The sequence below is a fragment of the Canis lupus genome, chromosome 35 (genome assembly GCF_048164855.1).
Source record: "Canis lupus baileyi chromosome 35, mCanLup2.hap1, whole genome shotgun sequence".
Taxonomy (NCBI): domain Eukaryota; kingdom Metazoa; phylum Chordata; class Mammalia; order Carnivora; family Canidae; genus Canis; species Canis lupus.
The window spans coordinates 19,507,838-19,534,085 of NC_132872.1; the positions used below are offsets into that span (position 1 = coordinate 19,507,838).

At 35.5% G+C, this 26,248-nt stretch overlaps 1 long non-coding RNA gene across 1 annotated transcript in view; it reads left to right on the top strand.

Annotated features, from left to right (window-relative positions):
- The window catches only part of LOC140624701 (uncharacterized), a 360,972-nt gene extending 343,901 nt beyond the window's left edge, over positions 1 to 17,071 (top strand). The window contains exon 9 of the long non-coding RNA XR_012024164.1: positions 16,853 to 17,071. This is a non-coding gene — a long non-coding RNA (uncharacterized lncRNA). The remainder of the gene's footprint in view (positions 1 to 16,852) is intronic.
- Positions 17,072 to 26,248: the final 9,177 nt, after the last annotated feature.

Genomic DNA, 26,248 nt, shown 5'->3' on the forward strand with positions numbered 1-26,248 from the left:
AGAAAGAAATAATCTTTTTAAACTGAGGCTTGTCCTACTTAATGTTCAAATTCCTCTCATTCTTCCATCTCCTCTAGGGCTTTGATTTATCAAATATGTCCTTTACAATTCTCTATCAATAGATCAATCGATTGATCTGTGGAAGAAGAAATACTATATGCATCAGGTTTTTTTTCTAGATTCATTTGATGGGGATATGAAGAACCCATGATTTTTTTCAAACATAGTTAAAAAGGAAAGTGAATTTATCTACAAGTGATTTAGATCTAGGCATTAAGGGTCTGTAGCTGCTAATGTTACAGAAGGGAAGATGACTAGGTTTTAATTGCCCCATAATGGAACATACGACTATGAAGTAACTTTGTCAAAAAAAGTAATGAAAATAAAAGAAAAACTTGATTTTGAGGAAAACTTTAGTTCAAAGTGCTAATTTAATGGAAACTCAAGATGGCTGGTGAGCATGTCAAGTGACACTTGAGGAATACAGTCAGCATCTAGGTTCTTTTTTCCCAATGTTTACATTGCAAATTAGAAAAACAAAATTGAGATGGGGCCTTATATATTAAAAAAGATTTAAACAATGTCTCAGCTAATTGCAATGTGTAGCCCTAATTCCGTTCCTTATTTAAGCAAGCATTAAGAAAACTCACATATAGGGGGCACTTGGAAATTTGAACAGTAAGTAGATATTCAAAGATGTTAAGGAGCTAATGTAAGCTTTTAAGTGATAGCTGGTATTGAGGTTCTGCTTTCATTTCTTTAAAGAGACACGGTGTAGAAATACATACTAATAAATGTATTGATGATGGACTGGTTACCTAGGAAGTTTTGTCCTATTCTATTTTCCATGTTTGAATGCCCCTGATAAACTGCCTCGTGCAATTAATATAAGATTAAAAGAAAGACAGTGGCCCCCTGGATAAGCAATGAAGACTGGCTACCCTTTTAGCTGACTCCCTCTATACTCAATATTTGATACTCAGTTGTCCTGAATCGGTTTAGTTCTACATCAGGACTGCAGTGATGAGGCCTCAGAGTTTAATCATAAGCACCAAAATCACAAAGTGCCTAATCAATGGATTAGAAATAATATCATATTATTATGTGAAAATGGGTTTATTTTTTTAAATAAATTTATTTTTTATTGGTGTTCAATTTACCAACTTACAGAATAACACCCAGTGCTCATCCCGTCAAGTGCCCCCCTCAGTGTCCGTGAAAATGGGTTTAATACAGCCAAGAGATCTAGGATAGACCTAGATCTATTTTTTTTAGATGTGTTTTGTCAATGTATCTTATTCCTACATAAAATAGTAAAATAATTATCAGAGAGTTGTTTTGTTTTGTTTTTATCCACTGCATCATACTGCCGATCATTTGCTACAGAAGACATATTTAAGAAAGGAAGAGTTAGATTTGCCAGAGATGGAGTTCAGTTTTCCAAATGCCTGGGAAAGAAAAAAAAGGCAGAGGAAGTTTCCTGTGACCCTTTTCTTCAGCATGTCCTTTCTTTCTTTCTTTCTTTTTTTTTAATTTTATTTATTCATGAGAGACACAGAAAGAGAGACAGAGACAAAAGCAGAGGAAGAAGCAGGCTCCATGCAGGGAGCCCGACATGGGACTCAATCCTGGGTCCCCAGGATCACGCCCTGGGCCGATGGCAGGCACTAAGCCATTGAGCCACCCAGGGATCACCCAGTGTGTCCTTTTTAACACAAATTATCTCTTTCACTAATGGGCAAACTGAGGAATAGAGTTTATTCAGCCAGTCAAAAAGCAAATAAAAATTGAAAAATGTTTAATAAGCATGGAGTCAAAATAAAGATGATTTTATGGAATGATCTTACCCAGATTGATAACATGCCAACCTTTACCATAGGGATAAGCCTGCTAAGCAGAGCAGAGGACCTGTAAGAGCAGCCCAAAAGCCCATCCCTCTAATAAGGCCAGAATTATACTGAACTACTTTTGCTGCTTGTCTTGTGTTTCAGACCCAAGCAGAACATTTTTGTTATGATATCGTCATGTGTTTGGATGCACAGCGCATAGCTTACTTATCATTGCATCAATGCATCAGCACAATTTTCTAACATATAATAAGCATTTAGTAAATATTGGTTGAATAAATGAATAGATAAATAACTTCATGTGGATTTTACTGTATATTATAATCATTACATTTTAAATGAGCATCTTTCTGCAGGACATGGGGTTGTAAATAGGGAGCCATTAAATGCAATAGTTTGTTTCATCATTTTTATATTAGTGACCATTAGCTTCAGTGTCAAGGGGTGTATTTGCTGATATGATCTCCACACTCTGAGGCTGTGGTTTGAAAGGAGCATATAGCATCACGTAGCATCCAGTAAAGAGTGTGGATTTAACCCTCAGTTTAAGATAATCCTCACCACACTGACCATTAGCTCTTCCCCAAGAGTGACAGCTTTCTTTGTCTCCCATGTCTTTGCCCATGTTATTCTGCTATGAAAGCACTTTGCCTTATTTGTTTGGCAAGTCCTTACTTCTCCTTGACGACTCAGCTCAGACCATGCTTCTTCCAGGAAGCCTTCTCTAAGCATCCCTGGCCTGGGTGAGATGATGCTCTTCTTTATACTAAGAGACACTCCAGGGGCCCCTCCATAAAGCTTATAATACTGCAACATAATGGTCTATTTCTTTGTCTTTCCCTAAGCCCTGGTTGCTACTCCTACTGCATTTCATCCCACACACAAGCACTGAATAATAAAATATCTAAGAGTAAGAACTATGCCTACATTCTTGATATCTTCAGTGCCTAGAATAATGGGTGGTATACAGCCAATGCTCAATAAATCTTCACAGTTGTTGACGAGGCTTAAAATTAAATAATTGTATAAAGTTGTCATGAAACTTTCATTTCCTATTTCTTTGTCATGAGATAAAACAAACATATACTTCAAAATGATATGACTCCTACTGGTAATGAAAGGAGAGTCACCTTCACGACCAGTTTGACATCACAATTACCTGGGATGATTTAGGGAGCATCAAAAGGACCTAGCCTCCCTACCTGGAAATAACATTCTGGCTGTGACACAATGCCTGAAATCACCATAATTATTAACTACTATGGTTTAGGTTATAAATGCTGCCACTATAGTAAAAAGTTAACTTATAGAGGAAACCTGTTTGATAGTTTGCCAGGAAGCGTGGCATTTAAGTTATGAACATAGGTCAGAGAAGTTTGAGAGAGGAACTGAATTTGAAATACATAAAGAATGGTTCCTTGTTAACCCAACAGCATCACAAGGACACAACTCTAATAAGGAATTCCTAGAATGGGGAAGGTTCTGAAAATAAACTCACCAGTCTCCCCCAGTACCAGTTCTGATTAGAACCTATTTCAATGACAGTGACTAGAGATGCGCCGTCGGTCACTGCAGAATTTCCCGATGTTTAGTTACTCGCACTCCACTTTCCTCATTTTACCACATTTGAGTAGCATCTGTACCATTATTTAATATTTATATTTCAGTTAGATCACTTAAAAATTATATGCCTGGCATAGTCTCAGTCTCAAAATCGTATCTGTGAAACCATGAGTTAAATGTGCTACTTGTCTCTAATACACATTCAGATAATAACAGAGCTACTGAAATAATTGAATTCATCTGGGCATCTTAAGTTGAGAAACACTCAGATCGATCAGAGTTCAATTAGATTGATCAGGGTTCAACTACTGCATCTAAAATTAGCTTGTAATATCTTTAGACAATTTACTTAAACTATCTCGACTTCAATTTATTTATCAGTAAAACAGGATCAATAATAGTGCCTATGTTTTAGAGTTCTGAGGATTAAATACAAGGATGTCTGTAAAGAATTTAGCACGTGTATCTTAAAAATACAGCAGATACTCAGTAAAGGTTAATACTTATTTATAATTTAATTATCGGTAATCGTGTCTCAAATTTTACAACAGCCTTATTCTAAAATAACTCCAGATACATTACTTTCATTGGTATTGCCTAATTTACGCTTGAAACCTTGAAGCAATAGATAATGTTATCTCCATTTTGTTGACTCACATTCTACTGAAATAGAAATGAGCTAACCTAGGATTCCCAATATCGCATGATTAGAATGCTTCTTTGTTAGGTTATTTACATAATTTAAGTTGATTTGAATCATTGTATACCCAAAGATTTAAGGAATTTTTAATTATAAATGGGTTAAATAAACTATCCAAAGTAACAGAATAAATCATTAGAAAGATTTATATTTAGAAAAATTGCAGAATTAAACAAAACTTGACTTTCATAAGAAGCTACTAAACAGGTAGATACATAAAAAGATACATGCATTTATACATATAAATATGGGATTTGGGGATTCCTGGGTGGCTCAGCGGTTAAGTGCCTGCCTTCAGCCCAGGGCATGATCCTGGAGACCCAGGATCAAATCCCACGTCAGGCTCACTGCATGGAGCCTGCTTCTCCCTCTGCCTGTGTCTCTGCCCCCCCCCCTCCTAAATAAATAAATAAAATCTTTTTTTAAAATATGGGATTTGAAAGAGAAAAAGGTGGAGAAGAAGAAATAGAATTCTCTTTCTGTGTAGGGTCCTACAAGCACAGAGGGAGATAACCATTAGTTAAGCAATATGGATGCTTTTTTTAGCACCAAAGTGCAGGGTAAATTCAGGGAATCTTGAGTGGAGGAGGGAAATGAACCAATATACTCTAGCTATTGAAAAAAGGTGGTTTTCTAAGTTTTAATCATCAGTTTTCGTATTTGTATCAGTTTGTGTCTGGTATCATCTCCATAACCCCCCCCCCCAAAAAAAAGGAAAAACAAATCAAGAGCATGATCTCAAGTTAAAGTAGGACAAATAAGAACTACTATTATAAAGTTTAAAGTCCACTTAAATCATAATATTTTAATAATATCAATGCTCCCAAATTTAAAATTTCCATGGTTTGTTGAGTCTGGCCTTTGGAGCCCAGTCTCAACAAATGGCATCTGAACATCTGTGACCCTGTTACTCACACGTCACAACTTCATTTGGTATTTCGGTTTTGCAACATGTGGTTCTTGCTTCTTTTCACCTCTGTATCAAATGGCTTGACTGTCATTTTAACTGTTGATCTCTCAGGGTACTTTTGTCACTCAGTAAATACTATTGAAGATGAGAATGATGGTTTTCAAACACCTCTTTGTAGACTATAACATACATTGTCTATTTGGATAAATGTGAAAGCTAATTTTTTTAATGTTCTTTTTGAATTTCTCTTAAAGTGAAAGGAACGTTGAGTTCAGCCATTCTCCATCTTCAACTCTTGTTCTTCTCAGCCTTCCATGCTGCTTGTAATAACCTTTCCTGCTTTGGCTTGGATTTTTCTTTCTTTGTGCCTCACCTTGTACTTTTCTGGATGTCCTCTGTTTGCATATTTTCCAGATGGAATATTTTTCTACTGCAGAGAGTAAATCCCTTTTAAATTGCCAGAGCTTTGCAAGAAATTTTTTTTTACAATTTTTCCATGTAAACATCATCATATTTGTGGGAAAGTTTTAATATAGAAAACTGAGTGGAGCAAATCTGCTGAAAAAGAACTAATAAAACATTAGATTTCTTCAGTTTAGAACATATAGTTTAAACAATGACCTATATTCATTTGATAAGCATTGATTGAGTGTCTCTTGTATTCCCGATCCTGGACAGGATTTTGATACTTACAAGTGAACAAAAGAAAAACCATCCCTGGCCTTATGGAGTTTGCACTCGCGAAAAATTATAGTACTATTTCTGGTCACAGTCCGGTATAAAGGCTTGAAGTGTACGTAATTGGGGACAGAAGTACTTGAGGAAAAAAGAAAACAAAATTAGAAATGCAAAGTTGGATGTATAAATTAAGACTTATTTTGAACTAGAAAAAATTCAAAAAATTTAAAGCTGATACATAGCACAAGCATTATAAAATTCATGAAAATAACATGATACTTTTATTTAAAAACTACCCGACACATTTCCATAAATACATTAGTCCCTAAAACTTTAGCTATACATTTTCTTTTTTTTCTTTTAAAGATTTTATTTATTCATTCATGAGAGACACAGAGAGAGAGAGAGAGAGAGAGGCAGAGACACAGGCAGAGGGAGAAGCAGGCTCCATGCAGGGAGCCCCATGTGGGACTCGATCCTGGGTCTCCAGACTCAGGCCCTGGGCTGAAGGCAGGTGCTAAACCGCTGAGCCACCCGGGGATCTCCGCTATATGTTTTCTTATACCCTCTTCATACATTAATGATTTTATATCATTTTCTGTAGAGGGCATAGAAAGAAATCTCAGTTTTTTTTCTAGAATGATTAAAATAAATGTGTTTTAATTATTGATAGTTTAGAAGTTTCTTTCATTTTCACAAGTCATTGACAAATGTAATGCTATATAGAACAATTTATTATAAAAGAATGCAGTCATAATCTGTGGTACACCTACAGGTTTTTGCCCTGAAGATTGAAGGATTCTGATCATTTGCATTTCATGCAAATTGCAAAAGAAAAATGCTATTTAGTGTGCATTTATAGTAATAGATACTATATTATTGCATGGATGCCCAATAATAAAAAAGAGAACTTTTTCACTGAATAAGTATCGGGGAGGACTCAGTCTTCTAGCGAAATGTTTACATGTCTGATGATTGAGACATGTTTCCGCAGATTGTATTCCCAACTTGTTTCTCCTCCATAGCCCACATATTTCCAGTGTTGGATACTTTAGGACTCCTCCGTCTCACAATATGGTTCCTAACCAAGCACAGTCTATGAACACGTGTGCTTTGGCATCATGAGAAGCTAGTGCTAACTTAACTCTTCATGGAAGGAGATGTGGACTACATATCCATATCTCATTAAGCCCAAACAAAATGTATCTTCAGTGCAATTTCCACTGAGCTGTATTTCTCTGTAGTTGTTCAAAGGAAAGTCCAAGTGGAAAAAGGCAGATGTCTTATGCAATTATGGTTAAAATCTTATTTTGCCAATTTTCCTAAAACATATGAGCATTGCTAGAGCTCTTCATGGAGCCTGGGAAGAGGTTTGAGCAAGTAAGAGGCCCTGGGGTTACAGCTATGAGATTTACCATAATCTGTCTCTGTAGTCACAAATGAATTGAACGAAGCTGTTTTATTTCTCTAGAGCTGATATTTCCAGAGATACAGCATTAGTCTTATATATTCAGGGTAAACTCAGTCATATCAGACTTAACATTTAGTATCATTGGGCATTTAGTATCATTCAGTTAACCTAGCATTTTCCTAGGTCAAGCTCTCTAGAAGTGATTATATATGGCTCTGGCATTAGTGGAATGTGGATCCAGAATTATTCTCTGTTCACACTAGCTTATACTGAGGATAAGACCCTTGGTTCTCACTGTTACACGTTTTGCACTACATCCATTATTGGAATACTGAACTTGGTGGCTCACTTTCAGTCATTTGCGAGGCTCTTTCAAATGTTACAGAAACAGTTTAGGTGTTTCCCTTGACCACAGTCGGGTGGTACTGATAATACCATGCTGCCTGTAAGCCCACCCACCACCCTATCTCTCAGCACTTGCAATTCTACTATGTAATCATCTTAATGGAAGAGGAATATGCCTAAGAAGCTCGTAGTCTTTCTAGCTTTGCTCTGAGGCGTTTTCTATGTTCTCAGGTTCCCCTTAACCAATTAAAGTTTTTAATACCTTTGCTCCTTTGGGTCTTAGCTTGGAATTTGGGCACTGGGGCCTTGTCTCAGCTTAGTCTTGCTATTCAGATCAATCTTCTTTCATAGGCAAATCAAACTTATCTTCTTCTATGATAGATCAAAGTCTTAGGAAGCATTCCATATTCTTTTGACTTCTATAATAGCCAAGATTTAAGAAACTAAAAATCAACTTAATGTGGAGCACCTACTTTTGCAATTGAAACTCCTGCTTTTAAGACATATTTCTCTGAGGCTAATTTAAAAAATATCTGTGGGGCAATTTGATGGATTTTTTTTTCCTGGGCATTAACTATTTTCCCTATCAGGCAATGGATAGCACTGGAGCAATTAGTGGGGTGTCTTGGGACCATAAAACAATGTGTCAATAAAAACATATCTATTTAACATTTCTAAGTCTTATTCTGCTGCTGTGCCTAAAGTGATGAAAATGAGCAACGTTACCAATTACTAATATATTGACTATTGTATAAGAAGATATCTTTACAATGTTGAAACAAGGGAAAACCACTGAGATACATTAAAATGCATAAGATAAAATACTACCTCAACTAAATAACATTGGAAAGACTTGTCTTTATCAAATTTAAATAGTTTTGTTCTGATTATAAAATCACTTCATTTTTATTTTTTAAAATATCATACATTATAAAATTACTCATAATCCCATTACCCAAAAATAATGCTAATATTTCATGCTTTTATTCAAAACTTGAAGAATTTATTATTCCACAAACTAATATAGACAAAACATGAAAATAAATTTGAAAGTTCTTACAACAATTTACAGGTGAAAATAATGAATCCATAAATGGAAAATGGAATATATTTCATCATAAATAATAAGTACCGTGACTTCCTATTACACATTCTTTCAATTCCTATTGACAATGTAGTCCTGGGGTGATCCATGATCAATGTAAAATAGTTAATAAACCTCTGAGGTATATGGTGAAATAGATTATTTAAAGGCATCAGAGAGATGACTTTTTCACAGAAAGGGGGGCATTCATTTTATAACTTGAGCTGGAAGTTACCCCAAACTCTATAGTAGTCTATATAACTCTTCTACTATCTCAGGCAAACATAAATTGAAGAGAGAAAAAAACATGGGTGCAGTGAATGAGAGAAGAAAGAAAAAATCCTGAGAAATCTGGTAACCATTTTGGGCACATTGGAAAATACATTTTGGAGGACAAACATTTTCATGATTCAGCATTACACAAATCTCTAGAGAAGTAGTAAATTAGGAAAGGCAGTAAGTTGAGCTCTAGCAAAACTAAAAGTCTGACTTTTGAATAGTTAAAAAAAGCTATAATTTTTAAAAAATCTCTCACAGATTCACATAAAAGCCCAGAAACTCAAATGTGCCTACTCCAAAACAGTCTGGAATGACATGTGGAAAAACAAACCAAGTCTTGCTAGGATGATAGTGAGAAGGTCTCAGTCACACAGGAGAGCAGTAATCCTTTTAGTTTCAGCCAGTTTTGAGTGTTATCAGTTCCTTATGTAAGATTAAAATTTGTGTCATGCACTATGAAACATTTATAGATACACAGTGTACAGGGTAATAATGTGATAAATGCATAATGTAGAAAGTAAACCTGAGAGAAAGTTGGGTATGATCTGAAGATTTCGTGGTAAATATCTTGAAGCAAGTATTATTTGAACAGGACCTGAAAGTTGAACAGAACTGATAACTAAAAAAATGCTTCAGCAGGCTCTCAAAACAGAAACAATAAAAATTAAATGAGCATATCATGGTGTGAAATAAGAGATACATGATGACAGATAGTGGGAAAGAAAGGAGGTAGGTAGGATGAGCCAAGTAATTTCTGTATAGGAAAGAAGTAGTATTAGTATTGCATTTAATAGGTCAGAATTTTCCTCTGAGACCTAATTCTAATTCCCTGGTTAATTTTCAGCAAATTTCTTATCTGAATCTCATTTTCTTTCTCCATAAATTATGTTAGATGTGGCCATTCTAGTTCTAAAATATGATGTAAATGATAAAGAACTAAAATGTATAAGCACTTAGCAGAGCCATGCTTTTAAGTATCCATTTCATACTTGCAATTTTGTCAGATAAATTGTGCTATTATTTCCATTTTAGAGATGGCAAAATTGACTACTGAAAAAATTAGTCAAGCATATTTTGTACTAGTTGACTAGGCAAAAAAATATGATGAAAGCAGAAAATTTTAAGAAAAATGAATCCGGCTACAGTGTATAGGAAACAATATATAGTGTTAGAAATTCTGTAGGGAAGCACACTGGCTAAGAGCATATTTTAGAAATCAACATATGGAATGATGAAAGTATAGACTTAAAAAGAAGTGGTGGTGGGAACACAGAAGAAAGAATTAGCCTAAGAGACATTTCAAGGAGTCTTACTGAAAAATGGTTATGGATATAAAAATGAAGACTAGCAGAATGCAACTCTGGAGTAAGGCATGCCTGAATTTTATAGACAGCTCTGACACTTTCTGTCTGGGTTTTGGACATGTACTTAACTTTCCTGAACCTTAGTTACGTCACCTGTAAAATAAGAGTCAGAATACTTACCACGTCTGGTTGCTTGAAGGATGAAATTAAGATACTATGCAAGGTACCAATGCTGTCATTGGAATTTCTTAATCACTAGCTATTACCATCATGCTGATGGTAAGTTTGGCATTTTCCTCATGGAATATTATAAGCTAAGATATTAATGATACCATTTATTGTGTATAATACTAACAAGAAGTATTTATTGAACATCCATTATAAGGAGTTCAGTGTTAGCTACGGGAAAATACAAAGAAATGTGTGATACCCACAGCTAACATCATACTTAGTTAAGATCAGGAAGAAGATATGGATGGATGCCCACTCTTGCCGCTTTTATGCAGTATTGTATTGGAAGTCCTAATCACAGCAATTAGGCAAGAAAAAGAAATAAATGGCATCCCAATTAGAGAAGAAGAAATAAAACTATCACTATTAGCAGATGACATGGTACTATATATAGAAAATCTTAAAGACTTCACCAAAAAACTATTAGAACTAATATATGAATTCAGTAAAATTGCAGGATACTAAATTAACATATCAAAATCAATTGTGTTTCTATACCCTAGTAACAAAATAAATAAGTCAAAAAATAATAATAAAATAAAATAAATAAGTTATGGGAATGTAATATACACCATAGAGAATATAGTCAATCATATAATAATAACTTTGTGATGGATGGTAACTAGATATCATGGGAATTATTTTATAATGCATACAAATATGGAATAACTATGATACATATCTGAAGCCAATAGGATATTGTATGACAAGTACAGTGAGAATTGAAAAACAAAAAGCTAATTTCTAGCTAACCCCCAGCTGTGGGATGAGGAAAATAAAAACCTTGATCTGGCTCTTAGAAATGAGGAGAATTTCAATATACAGAGTTGGGATCATCTCAGTCATTGAGACTAGATTGAACAAAGACACAGTAGTAGGTCAATATTCTGGTAAAGGATATTCTGGTAAAGATGGTGAGTGTGTACTGAGTTTATATATAGTTTGCAGATGGTTTTGAATGACAAGTCAGTATTGAATTTTATCCTCTAAAAAGGAGAAAGGGAGGTGACTTTTTTTTAAAACAGAATAACATAATGAAATTGAAGATGTAAGATTATCAGAGTAAAAAAAATTGAAATTATAGTAGTGGAGCAGGGCAATACAATAACTGGTGAAGATTAAAAAATAACATTTTTGGAGGGTCTCCTGGGTGACTCAGTTGGTTAAGTGTCCAATTCGACTTCGGCTCAGGTCATGATCTCAGGGTTGTGAGATCCAGCCCCGCCTATGCAGGGGCTCCATGCTGGGTGTGGAGCCTGCTTAAGATTCTCTCTCTCCCTCTCACTCCGTTCCTCTTTCCCCTCCCCCACTGTCTCTTTTTCTCTCTCTCTTTCAAAAAAAAAAAAAAAGCCACAAATTTTTTTAACCTATATGTTTTCAAATAAAGATCCTTTGTTGGGGGAAAAATTTACCCCATACACTATATTTTCTCTAACGGTTGATCTATTTTCTCCTTTATGACCAGTTATTTCTAAGGGTAGGCCTAGAGACCCAGAGATATAACCGATACAAAAATTCCCATGAAGTGTTGAGAGGACTACAAAGAAAACTAGTAATCAGTGAAATAGGTACATTTGAATTTGTATGAATAGCATTTTGTTAAGTTAGCATTCTTTTTTTTTTTTTTTGAAGCTCTTAGGCCTGGATGTCCCCTATTTTTCTAAAAACACATTATTCTGATGCGAAGAGACAAAGAAGGAAGGTCAAGGCATTACAGTATAGTTGTTCCTTTTTAGAAATCCTGGGTTCAAATCCCATCTTGCATTAGTTTTATAATACTAGGCAAGCTGCATGATTCTCTATATTTCAACGTTATCACCTAGAAAATGGGAATACTGATACTTCATGAGGATATTGTGAAGATTGAATGACAGCCTGGATTGAATCAATTTGAAGAATATCTACCACATAGTAAATATTACGTGATGTATATAGCCTCTATCATCTTTAGCACCAATTATTTTTAGGTGGAATCTATTGCAATAATTCAAGCATTGGTCAATGAAAATTCAGATGAGAATATTTTGCAGTACAATTGAAAAAGTTAAGAATATTTTGATAAATAAAAAAGTGTAGGGTTAGCAAAAAAATATTGAACAAATGAAAAAGAATAATAACCATAGAGCTCATAGAACTGAGAAAACAATGGGCTGGTCCTAAACATCTATCAGTCTTAAACTCAGCTAAAATAAAAACTTGTCCTTAGGATAAGCATTTGGAGCTTGAGCTACAGACAGGAAGTCATCACCAAAAAAGTTACTATGGGATGCAGCATAGCCAGTTTGCTGTGGATGATGAAATAGAAATAACCTTTGAGGTGGAAGAAAGCCTTGACTAACACCCAAATGTAAATAAAACATTAAGAAAAAGCAGAAAAGATGAGACCAGAAGATTAAATGGAAAACAAAAACATGCTATTTCAAAAGCCCAAGCAAAGAAATAAAATCTCCATGGTGATTTACATTGACTTAGTATTCATTGCTTCAAGTTCAGGGAAATGGGAATTGAAGGAGAAAAAAAAATAACTGAGATTGGAAATTGGTGAGGCTAATAATGTTCTTTAAATACAAAATATCATTAGAGTCATGAGGCATGGAGTCAGATATGGAGGACTATGTGGCCAATGGATAACAAGGAAAAGAGGCCCGGTCATCTTTACCAAAGTGAAATAGGCAGGATGTAATGGTAGTGTTTAAAAGTGTTCCTGTGGAATATTCTGGAAGAAATAAAGGAAACAAAACCAAACTAAAACCTAGGACAGAGCTTACTTGACACTGGATATTGTGAATCTGTGACAGGCAAGATCCCCCATGATTTTCTGTTTTGCAGCCCTGGCCAATAAAAGAGAAAGTTGGGGCAGCCCGGGTGGCTCAGTGGTTTAGCACCGCCTTCGGCCCAGGGCTTGATCCTGGAGACCTGGGATCGAGTCCGTGTTGGGCTCCCTGCATGGAGCCTATTTCTCCCTCTGCCTGTGTCTCAGCCGTTCTCTCTCTCTCTCTCTCACTCTGTGTGTGTCTCTCATGAATAAATAAATAAAATCTTAAAAAAAAAAAAAAAAAGAAAGTTGATCAAGAGGTAATCCAAAGTTCAGAATAGGTGCCTTCTGAGTTCAGAACAGTGAGGCAGCCTTCGGGAATAGTGAATATGGCATGGCAACTGCTGATCACATGGGCAACTTAACATGCAAATAACATCTAGAACTGGTCTTAGTTCTTTCAAGACAGAACCAAGAAAGATCTCGGCAGCATACATTGCAGTGGTGGAGGCCTGATGTTCAATGAGCATCTTATTTCTTAAAGTTGGCTTTAAACCTGGAAAGAATATGCATTTGGAGTCTAAGGGAGAACCAATAATAGAAGAACGATAGCAATTAAATCCAGGTTCAGCCCTCTGCTAGCCCTCTTAGCTGTGTCAGCCTGACAGTCAGAATTTGGCAAGGTAACTGCTCAGTCTGCTCCACCCTCCTGGCAAAGCAGCCATCTGGCCAGTTGCACCTGTTTGCAACAGCCCTACTTACTCCCTTGGGCCCAATGTTGGTTTAAATGAAGTGGGAGCTAATGGGACATGAATTACATGTGGAATGGGATGGAAATGTGTGAAAAGGGGGGCTAAGCCAAGCCAATTAGCTAACCTGGAATGGATAAGCTAAACTGAGTAATTGGAAAGAATGGCAGAGCAAGGTTAAACAAAATAGCAACCAAGATGATGAATGTACTTTGAAAAAAAGAGGCAGACAAGTTCATGGTCTGAGGGGAAGAAACCAAAACTCCATCTGCCTATTTGAGTGGCTCCAGCTTCTCATTCATATTAAAGATAATTCTGAACTATGCTCTAGCAGCATTGCTGAAACAAATTGCTTCAGGGAACAGGCTCCCTCTCCTAACCCCTGCCTGATGACTTGTGGTATATAATGAGCCCTGTGCTGCTGTCAGAGGAGCAGAGTCTATGCCTAGAAGAAATTAACTCGAAAGAAGGGGAAACCCTCCAAAATAGCCTATCTTTCTTCCCTGCCTAAACAAGGATGATGTTTTATATTTTATTTTTTTAAGATTTTATGTATTGGGAGACACAGAGACAGAGAGGCAGAGACACAGGCAGAGGGAGAGGCAGGCTCCCTGCAGGGAGTCCAATGTGGGACTTGATCCTGGATCTCCAGGATCACACCCTGGGCCGAAGGCAGACGCTCAACCCCTGAGCCAGGTGTCCCAAGGATGATGTTTTGAAGTAAAAATTGCTGAGATGGTCTAGATGTGAATTTATCTTCATTTTAGGTATCATTTTGGATTTTCTCAATCTCATAGCATTGCTTACTGTTTTGGCCGTATTTACCCCCTACCCCCCTTTATTTGCACAAGTTCATGCTTGCAAAATATGTATCACGGGACTAAAATTTCTTTTTTTCTATACTCCTCAGTATACATACAATACTGAGGAATGTATGATGTGGTTGTGCCATATCCATGATAGATACATTACTATGACAGTTTGTGAGATTTCACAAACTTATAATCGCTCCTGCTGTGAAATAATTAACCTGAGATGCCCAGAATATTAAGACAAAAACATTTTGGAATCACTTGCCCCAGAAGCTAATAAATAAACAAATAGTATATTGAAATTCTCTGCATGTGTGCACACGTATCCATATTCAGTTATCTAATCCATTGCCATTTTTTCCTCAGGATTAACAAGTCCCCCCAAAAACCCTACATCTTAAATTTAGATTATTTTTGTTATTAGCATGTGCATGAGCTAAAAATTTCAGGAAAAAAAAAGTGGGAAATAACTCTTTACTATGATTCCAAAGTTATATAACAAATCTACATGTGCCCCTACACTTACTAAGTTTTGCTTCTTCATGCAAGGCCAGAAAGAGTGAATAGATTTCTTTCAGAAGAGCTCAGGTGTGACATTTTCCATTTTCCATATTTTCAAGGAAATTTTCCATTTCCACATGTTTATAACTTATGCAAACATATGGGCACTTATCAAAATCATTTTGGCACAAGGGACAAGTTTTAAAATTTGAAAAGGACAGTGTCAGTGGATGTATGTGTGTGGATGTGAATGTAATGCTGGATATTGTACATAGTGGCTTATGAAGTCGGTGATTTAAGTCAATTTTCACATTCTATTTCTGTACTTCAAGTCTTCAACTCTAAAGGGTTTTTTTTTTTTTTTTCGATATCACAGCAACATATGATAAAACTCAAGGAGATTAATAAAAAGACTACATGGTGGTTTTCTCGGGGATAGTTTGAAATATACAGGCTTCATTCTTTTCTTGTCCTTCATATGGACTCCTGGGAAACATTTAATCCATCAGGAAGAAAAAGAGAACAATTAAAGTTTATGAAAACCATTATAATAAAGATAAATGACTTCTTTTGACTTCAAGAATCCTCTATCCAGAGATTATCTTCCCTTTATCTTATCTAGCCTCTCCCTCCCCCTCTCTCTCTCTCTCACACACACACAAACACAATTTCTATACTGACATTACTTCTTTCAAATTGGTCTAATGTGTTTCTTTTATCAATGGCTTATAAAAAGAAGGCTTTGATTTAGAAATGATCACAGTCACTTAAGAAAAAATTCATTTATTCATTGTAAATTTCTCAAAATAACTTTCTTCTATCTGAGATGCTCTGTAGAAGTCAATAAGATGAGACTAGCTGGGCTTAATGCCAAGAGAAAGCAATAACGAGACAAGCCCATAAGGGATGCCAAAACTTCTATACTATCAGACAAAAAGTGAAGAGAGAAGCTCAAATGACAACGTGAACACTGAATTCTAATTTTACACTTTTTTTCAAGATTCAAAGATTTCATTTTCGTTAAGGACAATTTAGAGTAACCTACATAATAAAATACTTGTGTAGAAGTCAAGAGGCTTAAATTCGTTACTGAATGAATTTAATGTGGATTTGTAGATTTATCAGGATACTTAAACTTAGAACGGTATGAATTATTTTTTTGTAAATTCATGCTTATTTTCTACCACTTACCTCTTCTCTGTATATTTGAAGCTCTCTCCCTCTCTTTAGCAATTATGAGATGAATTTCATGAGGTTAATGGAAGAATTTATAGAAATGAATTTTAAAAGGATATTATGATTATGATCATCTTTATATTTTAAAAACGTCTTTAGATACAAATAGGGCCCCAAAATATAAGGAAAATGGAACTGCAAAATGGAAACAAAGCCTTAATTGATTTTCGAATGAATTAGGGAATTGTTTTAGAGAAACAGCTGTGTATCCGTCATCAGATCATGTTATTCCAAACATAGGGTGGACTTTAAGTTAGTATAATGAATTTAAAAATTCAGTAGTGCCAATTCTTTCCTGTGAGAAAGGAGGACAAGGTGGATAAAAAAAAGTCATAATACATGAAATATATATAATAGAGTATATTAAGATATATTTGATAGTTGCATGGAAAACTTTATGGCTTCCATGTCTCCTGATAATTGTGCATCTCTTCTCATTTTTCCAAGCCAATAGAGACTTTACAGACATCTCTTCTATAATTGCAAAAATAATGATGATGATGATGTTGATGCTGTGGAGAGAATAAAGCCACCAGCAGACATAGATGGAGCACAGAGGTTAATAGAGAGCTGTGATATCATGGAACCAAGGCCAGTATTTCGCAAAACATAACTGAAGGTAACAAAACCTATGGTTTGAAAAACTGCGGTCATATAAAAAGCTTAATAACAAGGGTCTAGAAGTATAAGAAGCTGACATCCCAATATAAATGATATAGAACAAGGCAATGTCCTGACAAGAACTATTCCATTATGTACACTAAGGCTTGTTGCCAGTTGTTTGTAACAGAGGAACACAAGACTGAAATCCAAATCCTCTATACAAACTCTTCACTCGTTCTGTATAAGCATTTCTTAATCTCTCTCAACAAAATCTTGTCATCTCCACAGGTCATAATTTAAAGGCCTCTGCTTTCTGTTACCAAACACATACCCGATCTACGAAAACCAATGTTAACTATTATAGTCAAGGTTTTAGTTTCCAGTGTAGGAGACAACAAATGAAGAGTATTCTTTTAAAATTGTCTTTCTAAGCTTATATTCATTAGATAGAAAGCATCACAAAACAACCAGAAGACTTCTAAATGGAAGATTCCAAATACCACAGTCAAGATTGTGATACGGGAGCATATTTTAGAAGCCAATACTGTCAGTTCCCACATTTGGTCTATCTGGCAACCATGGAGATGTCAAGTCCAGAGGTACCATTTTTTTCATCCCAATTTGCCATTCGGCAATTCTTTAGTAATGCTCTCTAACCATTTCTCTGATGCCACAGGATGAAAAGTATGAATACCAATATTAGATAATACCATCAACTCATATTGCTTCTAACCACTGGGGACAATTTCTTCATTAAATCCCAATCCACCTTTTGGACTAGTTCTTTTTCATAACCAATAAACTGACAAATGAAGCCTCACATTGTTTAGAAAACTATGCTTGTCATGGAGCGTGCATTTGTCAGGCCATCCCCCCGGAGAGTCCCATTCATCAGGCTTTGTCAGGTTGCATTACTCAGCCTCATTAATGCCCCCTCACAGGCTGTAGCACTACATCCCGCCCGCAGCTGCCTGATAGACTGTTTCTCCCTGCACAGACTCCTCAGGGGCTCTTGAGAAATGCTTTATTGAGGACTCTGGTGAAGGAAACCGCACCTTAATGAAAGACATGCGCCGGAGCATAATTAACTACTACCACAGCCCATTGCTGTTGCCATCAGTAATTTCATCGATTTGTCACCTATGAGGATGATGACTAACCTTTTTTTAGCTGAAAATGCAGGTGATAGGAGAAATGCTTCAAGCAAAATTAGAGCTGTTTTAATAGAAAGTGTTTCCTCTTGGCCTAACCAGGACCACCCAGTCTTCATCTCTCTGCCTGTGGGGTTAGATTCAGGGAAACAGCCACAGGAGAACAGAAAACAGAACAAAGGCCAGATATTGTCAAGAAACCCATTTAGCACAAAGAGGTAAATGTTTATTTGAATTGTGACAAATGTTGTTAGTAGAAGATCAAGATGTGTGGTAGCTTTAAGCTCTTTGTCATTGCAAATACTCTAAACACAGAGCTTGAGTGGAGGATCACTTAAGTCATGACAATGCGTCCTGGAATTAAAGGTGACAGGAATGAAAAGCAGAGATTGATGACAAGTGTGTTCTTTTACAAAGCTCTCTCCTATTCTGATTTTCCTAATGTCAGCTTCTTTGAAAGAATTAAAATAAATGAAAAGATTACTTATTTACACCTGCTTTAAAATGCTACACATACGCACACACACACTCCCTATTCAGCCTTATTCCAGAATTATATGCAGCTGCTGCTCTAGTCTAATTGCCTTTGCAGAGCAACAAAAGAACTAAATGACTTTTACTTAAGCTGCAAATCAGATTCCCCTCAGCTATGGTGGCATCTGTGGGCATAGGGCTCCCTTTAGAATGACCGTGTCCAATTACTAACAAACATTGCTGTCCTCCCCAAGGAAAACAGAATTCAGAGGATCTGTGATAGCACATGGCCAAATAATCTGACGGTTTGGTTACCTTTTGACATTGCAATGTTTATTTAGTGTTAATAGTGAAAGAATATATTCTTGCCCAGGTGGAATTCACCATTTAAAAGGGCAGGTTTAAAAACCAAGTGCTACATTTGAAGAAAAGCAGTGTCTCTAGTCAAGGTCTCCAAATAAATCTATAATTACCTGGAAAGCTCTGTTGTCAAGCTTTGCTTTCTTATTTACAGGAGAATATTACTTTCTCTTTTTTTTTTAAGATTTTATTTATTTATTCATGAGAGACACAGAAAGAGAAGCAGAGACACAGAGGGAGAAGCAGGCTCCATGCAGGGAGCCCGATGCGGGACTCGATCCCAGGTCTCCAGGATCACACCCCAGGCTGAAGGCAGGTGCTAAACTGCTGAGCCACCCCGGCTGCCTGAATATTATTTTCTATCACTGTTTTCAAGATCTCATATATTTTCCCTGAAAATATATTCCATGGAACATTTATACCTGACCACTGCCCCTTAATCAAAAATTTAAAATCCAAGACCTTAGAATCTTGAAATTTATTTTAATGTAATTGGTGGTAAACTCTGACCTATTTTGACTTTATTTAGCAATGAAACTTCACCCGGAGTTATATAAAGCTTTTCATATTCTTTATCCACTTAGTATGAATATTGATACACTGCATCCCAGTGGGATGGTGTACAGAACATGCCCAGTGTTATTCTTGTCAAATTGGAAAAGTGCTAAATTCTGAAATATTTGCCCCCAAGGAATACAGTTAAGTGATTGTGAAACTGTGTTCTATTCTCATTCTACCACCCGACCCCGATTTTTCTTATAATTATAATAAAATTGTTTAGATTGGAAGTTTGAGATAGACATTTATTTATTTATTATTTTGGCTATAAGAAAGATCACTTTCTATTCTTTCGAGATCCAGCCCCTACTAAAGAAGCATCAAACTAACCCTTAGAAGCATTGTATGAAGGAGATTTCTAAAAAATTAATTGTAAAAATGTTTAAAGAAGTAGGTTACAATAAATTTAATTTTGTTTAAAATACACATTCATAGACATTTCTATAAAAATGTCTTAGATTGAGTGATCTGATTCACATAATAATATTAATAAGAAAATTTAACATTTGAATTGTCATTAAAATAACAAGTGGTGAATCACACTATGTTTAAATCTATTCCATATGTGCCAACACGTTCTATTAGCATTGGACATACAGGGAGCAGCTTGGAAGATATGCTATTTACTTTATAATAAGAGAAGGAACTAATTGAGAATAAATAACGATTAAGAAAATTCTATTTTTAGACACTTATAAAGTTATAAGGAATATATTCTTATATTAAGGTTTCCATTATGTTTTCCCAGGAGTATTGGATCATAGATTCCTGGAGTGGGTAGAGCCTCTTAAGATCCACTTTTTGTGGGATTCCTGGGTGGCTCAGCAGTAGAGCATCTGACTTCGGCCCAGGGTGTGATCCTGGAGTCTTGGGATGGAGTCCTGCATCAGGCTCCCTGTGTGGAGCCTGCTTCTCCCTCTGCCTGTGTCTCTGCCTCTCTCTGTGTCTCTCATGAATAAATAAATAAAGTCTTAAAGAAAAATCCACTTTCTGTGACAAGAAGTCTCTGGACATTATCCTACAAGTGATCACCCAATGTTTCTGATATGGACTGAATTGTGTGTCCCAAAATTCACATATTGAAATCCTAAGCCCAATACTTCAGAGTGTGACAGGATATGAAGATAGGGTATTTAAAGAGGCAATTAAGTTAAAATGAAGTCATTAGGGTGGTTCCTAAGTCAATATGAGTAGGGACCTTATAAGAAGAGGAAATTTGAACACAGACATGTACAGGAAGACCATATGGAGACATAGGGAAAAGACTGCCATCTACAAGCCAAGGACCAAGGCCTCAAAAGAATCCAACCCTACTGACACTTGATAGCAGACTTCTAACCTTTAGAATTATAAGAAAATAAAATTCTGTGGTACTTTGTTATGGCAGCACTAGCAAACTAAAACAGTCTCTGCACATTTCTTCCTAAATATGTAGCATTAAAATACATGTGCATATGCACACCACACACACACACAAACACACACACACACACACATTTATGACCAGATCAGTTTCATTAAGGAAATTGTCATTTAGCTAACATTTTTTTGAATACATCTCATGTGCCAGGAGCTATAAAGGTGAATGACACATGGATTTTGCTATTGAAATGGCCCTAAGTTTGTTTGGGGTTCACAGGAGGAGGGTAGAAATTAAACACAAACATATAAACAGGTCCATATAATGTTGTTTTGGGATATATCCAAAGTTCTGTAGGAACAGCGGTAAGAAAACAATTATTTCTGTTGATTATTTTGAGGAAATATTATTTTTAAAAAGATATTTGAATTTAGTCTTGAAGGATGAAAATGAGTTCTGTAAGCAAATAGTGAGACAGTCCAGAGAGAGTAAACCCAGTCATAAATCATGGTCTGTTCAGGGAACAAGACATAAGGAAGTTTACAAAGAGACACTGCAGACATAATCAATGAAACCAGAGTGGGTGGGGCCTTGAATACTGTGCTTAAAAAGTCCATGATCGAATTTTCTTTAAACATTCATTCAGGAATTCTGATATGGAATTACGGGGAATGAGTCAATGCTAAAAGACCCCTTTTCTACAATTCCCCAATTCCAGGTACAAACTTACATAGATATAGCTTAAGAAATTATCAAAATATTTCCAAGCTCAAAAGATTGATGAAATAACCAGATGCCAGAAACTACAAAAGAATTTATATCTTGTTGTTAGTTTGAGTTGATACTATTGTAATCTGTGAGGGTATTGAATCGGGTAATGATCATAGGGCTTTAATATTTAAACAGCAATAGGAAATATGGTGTTGTACCTGCATGAAATATGGACCTGTATCTGAGATCCTGCATAGAGCCAAGAGCTGCCTGTTTTATAAAAACAGGATTAGTCACATTTCATCTACCAGGTTAAGCAACTACATATAAACATGCTTCCTGCCAGAGGTCAATGGGGGGGAAACAGTCACAGACCAGAAATTTAAACCCAAGCCTGGTCCATTCATAAACAGGTGAAGTTCACATACTATCCATGGTTATTGAATGCCAACCTAAGAAATCAGTATGAATACTGGTCCAAACCACTTACATTGTTTTGTTTTGTTTTTTTTTATTAATATGTAAAAAGCTACCACAAACTTAGTATCTTAAAACAATACCCATTTATTAACTCCAAGGTCAAAAGACCTAGGAGATCCACCTGGGTTCTCTGCTTAGGGTCATTTGCAAATCAAAGTATCAGCTAGGCTGGGCTGTTATCTGAGGGTTCTGGGGAAGAATCTGCTTCGGGGCTCATTCAGATTGTTGGCAGAACTGAGTTTCTCGTAGCTGTAGGGCTGAGTAATTTATTCCTTTTCCAACTTTAATTACATCTGAAAAATTCCTTTTGCCAATGTGTTAGTGTTCAACCACAGAAACAGAGGAAGAGATGTATATTAAAGGATTTACCACAAGAAGTTGGCTTATGTGAGTACGTGTGGATTGGCTAGGAAAGTCCAAGATTTGTAGGGCAGTCAGCAGTAAGGTTGGCTGGAACTCTAACCTACAGACAGAATTTCTTCTTTTGAGAAGTCTCAGTTCTGTTCCTAAGGCAACTAGTTATATCAAGCCTACTCAGATTATCTAGGATAATCGCCCTTAAATCAGCTAATTAGGGACTCTAATCACATCTATAAGTACCTTCAGGGTAACTCCTAGAATACCCTTTGATTAAATAGCTGGGGACTATAGCCTAGCCAAATTGGCATACACAATTGACCATCACAGCCATATAATATATAACATAATGAAAGGGTAACACCAGGAAACAAAGGTCATGGTGCCATCTAAAATTCTGCCTACCACAGCATTGAAACTCCTGGAGCCACAAAACAAACAAACTACTCTATAGAGATCTTCCATTAAGTCGGAGCACTTCAGATTTCTCAGAATCCAAAGATTCCTACTAAAAATGAATTCAGAGTTAAAAAATTGCATAATAGATAAGGAAATTATCCACAAACGGAGAGCTGGCAGGTACAGCAAAGAGAGGAACTAATACCAAAAACTGGAAATAATATAATATTTTATTATGAAATATGGAAAGGAAATATGAATACCTAACTGGTAAATGATTCAGAGGAAGCTCCCCTCCCCCAAGAAGAGTAGAAATCACAATGAAAATACAAAACTGTGTAAAAAGAGAGTAGGCAAGAGTAAGGTAGGAACAAATTCAACATTAAGAAATAAAATATATAGCCCCTGAAGTTATAAGCAACAACAAAGTAAATACATACATTTTACAGAATGCTAAATGGTAGACTTCATTGAGAAAATAAACCAGGAGAAAGTGAACTTGAACAAATTATATAAAATGTAACTCATAGAGATACAATTATGAGGGACGTAAAAGGAAGTGTTGAGTCATAAAGGTCAGACTTAGTATGTCTAACATGCCTAATACAATTCCATGATAGAGAACAAAAGAGAAAGGAATATTGAACACCATGAAGGGTCAGATTTTCTTGAATTTAAGAAATATAAAACATCAATGTCATAGAAATCTTAAAAATAACTCAGAAACAATTATAAGATACCTACAAAAGTAATACGTTTAAAATAAAAAATGTTTCCAGAGAATGATGAAATAATATCTTGTGCTGGATAAAATGATTGTCACTTTAGAAGTCCACACAGTGCATGGACTAAAGAGAGAAGTTGAATGTTACTTTCAATAAAAGACTGAAAGTTTACTAGTTTCAAAATGTACTTTATGAATAAGGAAACATACCAAAACACAAAGGGTCTGTAAGGAACGATGAGCCAAGAAATTGATGAAGATGTATAATCATTGACTAGTACTACTACCAGTATTATTACTATTACTACTACTACTACAACTACTACTACTAGCCAGTTGGGAAGAGGCAATGATTAATAACAAGCTAAAAGTAAAATATTGAAGATAAAAAATAGGGGACATGGGAATGTAAAATACTACACAGCATTTCAAATGAATTTTTTCAACAGGGATACATCTGATAATGTTGAATGAAAAAAAATGTTGAAGTGTTGTGAAGTAACATTAAGTGAAGAAAGCAAGATGCAAAGAATATGTGTGGTATTATACCATGTATTTTACTTAAAAAATAACAACACTATACAAAGTATGCATTGGATATATACATACATGATATAGTATTTTTTTAAGATGAATGGGATGGATACAGAACAATTCAGGGAACTGCATTTATTTGGGAAGGGTAGGAAGGAAAGGGAAACAGGGAGAGGTGCAAAGGAGTCTTCAGCTGTATCAGTAGTATTTTATTTCTTAAAAGGCAAAAATTCCTAAAGCTAATACAGTAAAATACCAACAATTTTTAAATATGATTCTGTTACATTATACTCTGTGATATCCTTGTGTATTTAGAAGATTTATTTCTTAAAAAGAGAAAAATATATTGAATATCAATAAGTAAGATGAATTGGAAGAACTCTGTAAAGTAAAATCAGAAAACTGTTAAAATTCTACCATAGTAATCCACGCAAGAGATGATCAATGAGAGTGTCTCCAAAAAGGGAAAACAAATGAGACCTTTCAAATGTAAAATCAATTGACTTGATGATCAATTTTGTATGAGTGGCAAAGGAGAATGTCAAATCAAGAATGACTCTGAGTTGGTTGTCTTGGGAAATTAAATAGAAGTTGGTGTTTCCCATTTACTAGGAGACAGAAAGTTGCAAGATCTTGATTGAGTTGTCCAAAGGATTTCTAGAAATACAAATCAGAAATAGACAGTTTGGAATCAAATGAATGGATGAATGGATGGATGGATGGATAGATGGATGGGTAAATCCCTCTATATCTACTTATCCATTCTTCCCTTATTCCTTGAAGCTTTCTGTCTTTACTTTCTAATGACTCAAATTGCCCATCCCATTACCTTCTAAATCATATTTTCTTTTTTATATATAACTTTAAATTAAACAGCTCTATTTTTCCTTTGAATTTATTTCTTTCTGCTCCTACAATCTGTTTGCATTTTTCCTGAAGCTTTTAAAAGTTAAAGAAGGAGCTATGAAAGGAGCTATAGATAATTATAAACAGCAAACACAGATTGTATAATATAATCATAAAAGAAACCTCATAACCACAAATAACTAAATATTTCACAATTTGACTCAATCAAGCTTCCTTAAAGCTAGAATTTCAACTTGAAGTTATTATTTTTCCCTTTCTACTGTCTTTAATTGTAGAAAACTTCCACCAGCTTATAATTTAGAGAAATTCGCCCTATCAAGGAAAGTTTATTTACCATATGGTTATTCTACAGATTATAGTTTTTCAATAAGAATTGATATAAATGTTTAAAGAGTAGAGTCCTTGAAAATGGTTGATGTTGAAATTCATTACAAACATTTGAAATGCTCACATTCTCTAAAGTTGTAGGGATCTTGACAAATCAGGCTTTACTTTCCTCTGCAAGTAATTTTATTAACTTCCCTTCCTTTCTTTAGATTGACATTTCCCATATCTTTACCTATTTGACATCTTTGGATCATTCAAATCCTTGTGAGTACATAAACTCATCTGTGATACCTATCCCAAATTCCCAGGCAAGATTCTACCAAAATCTCCCACAATGCTGAATAGTGAACAGCAAATACCCACACACTTTGAAAAGTGAACTTGATATTTGTCACCATTGACTCTATTAGTTCTTTGAGTAGAAATTGGGGAAATTGGGGAAATGAAATCTCTCTATAGCAATGATGAGATTCTTGTTTTTTTTTTTTTTTTAAGATTTTGTTAATTTATTCATGAGAGACAAGGGGAAAGAGGCAGAGACACAGGCAGAGGGGGTAGAAGCAGGCCCCATGCAGTAGCCCGAAGTGGGACTCAATCCCAGAACTCTGGGACCATGTCCTGAGCCAAAGGCAGGTGCTCAACCACTGAGTCACCCAAGCATCCCGCAATGGTGAGATTCTTAAAGATGCTGATAACCCAACAATTAAATTTCAAAAGTAACTAGAAATATAATTAAGACATTTGTTTTATGTTAATACAATCTTTTTATAAGTAAAAAAAATAAGTCAAGAGAATCAAATATTTTTCTGGTAGGGATTGCTGAAAGTACTGTAAGAGAGAAAGGAAGAAGAAATTCGTTCTACTGAAAATCTTAGACAATGCTGCTACCTATAAACCTGAGTATTGTTTCTCATTGTAATCTTTCAACCATTCAACAC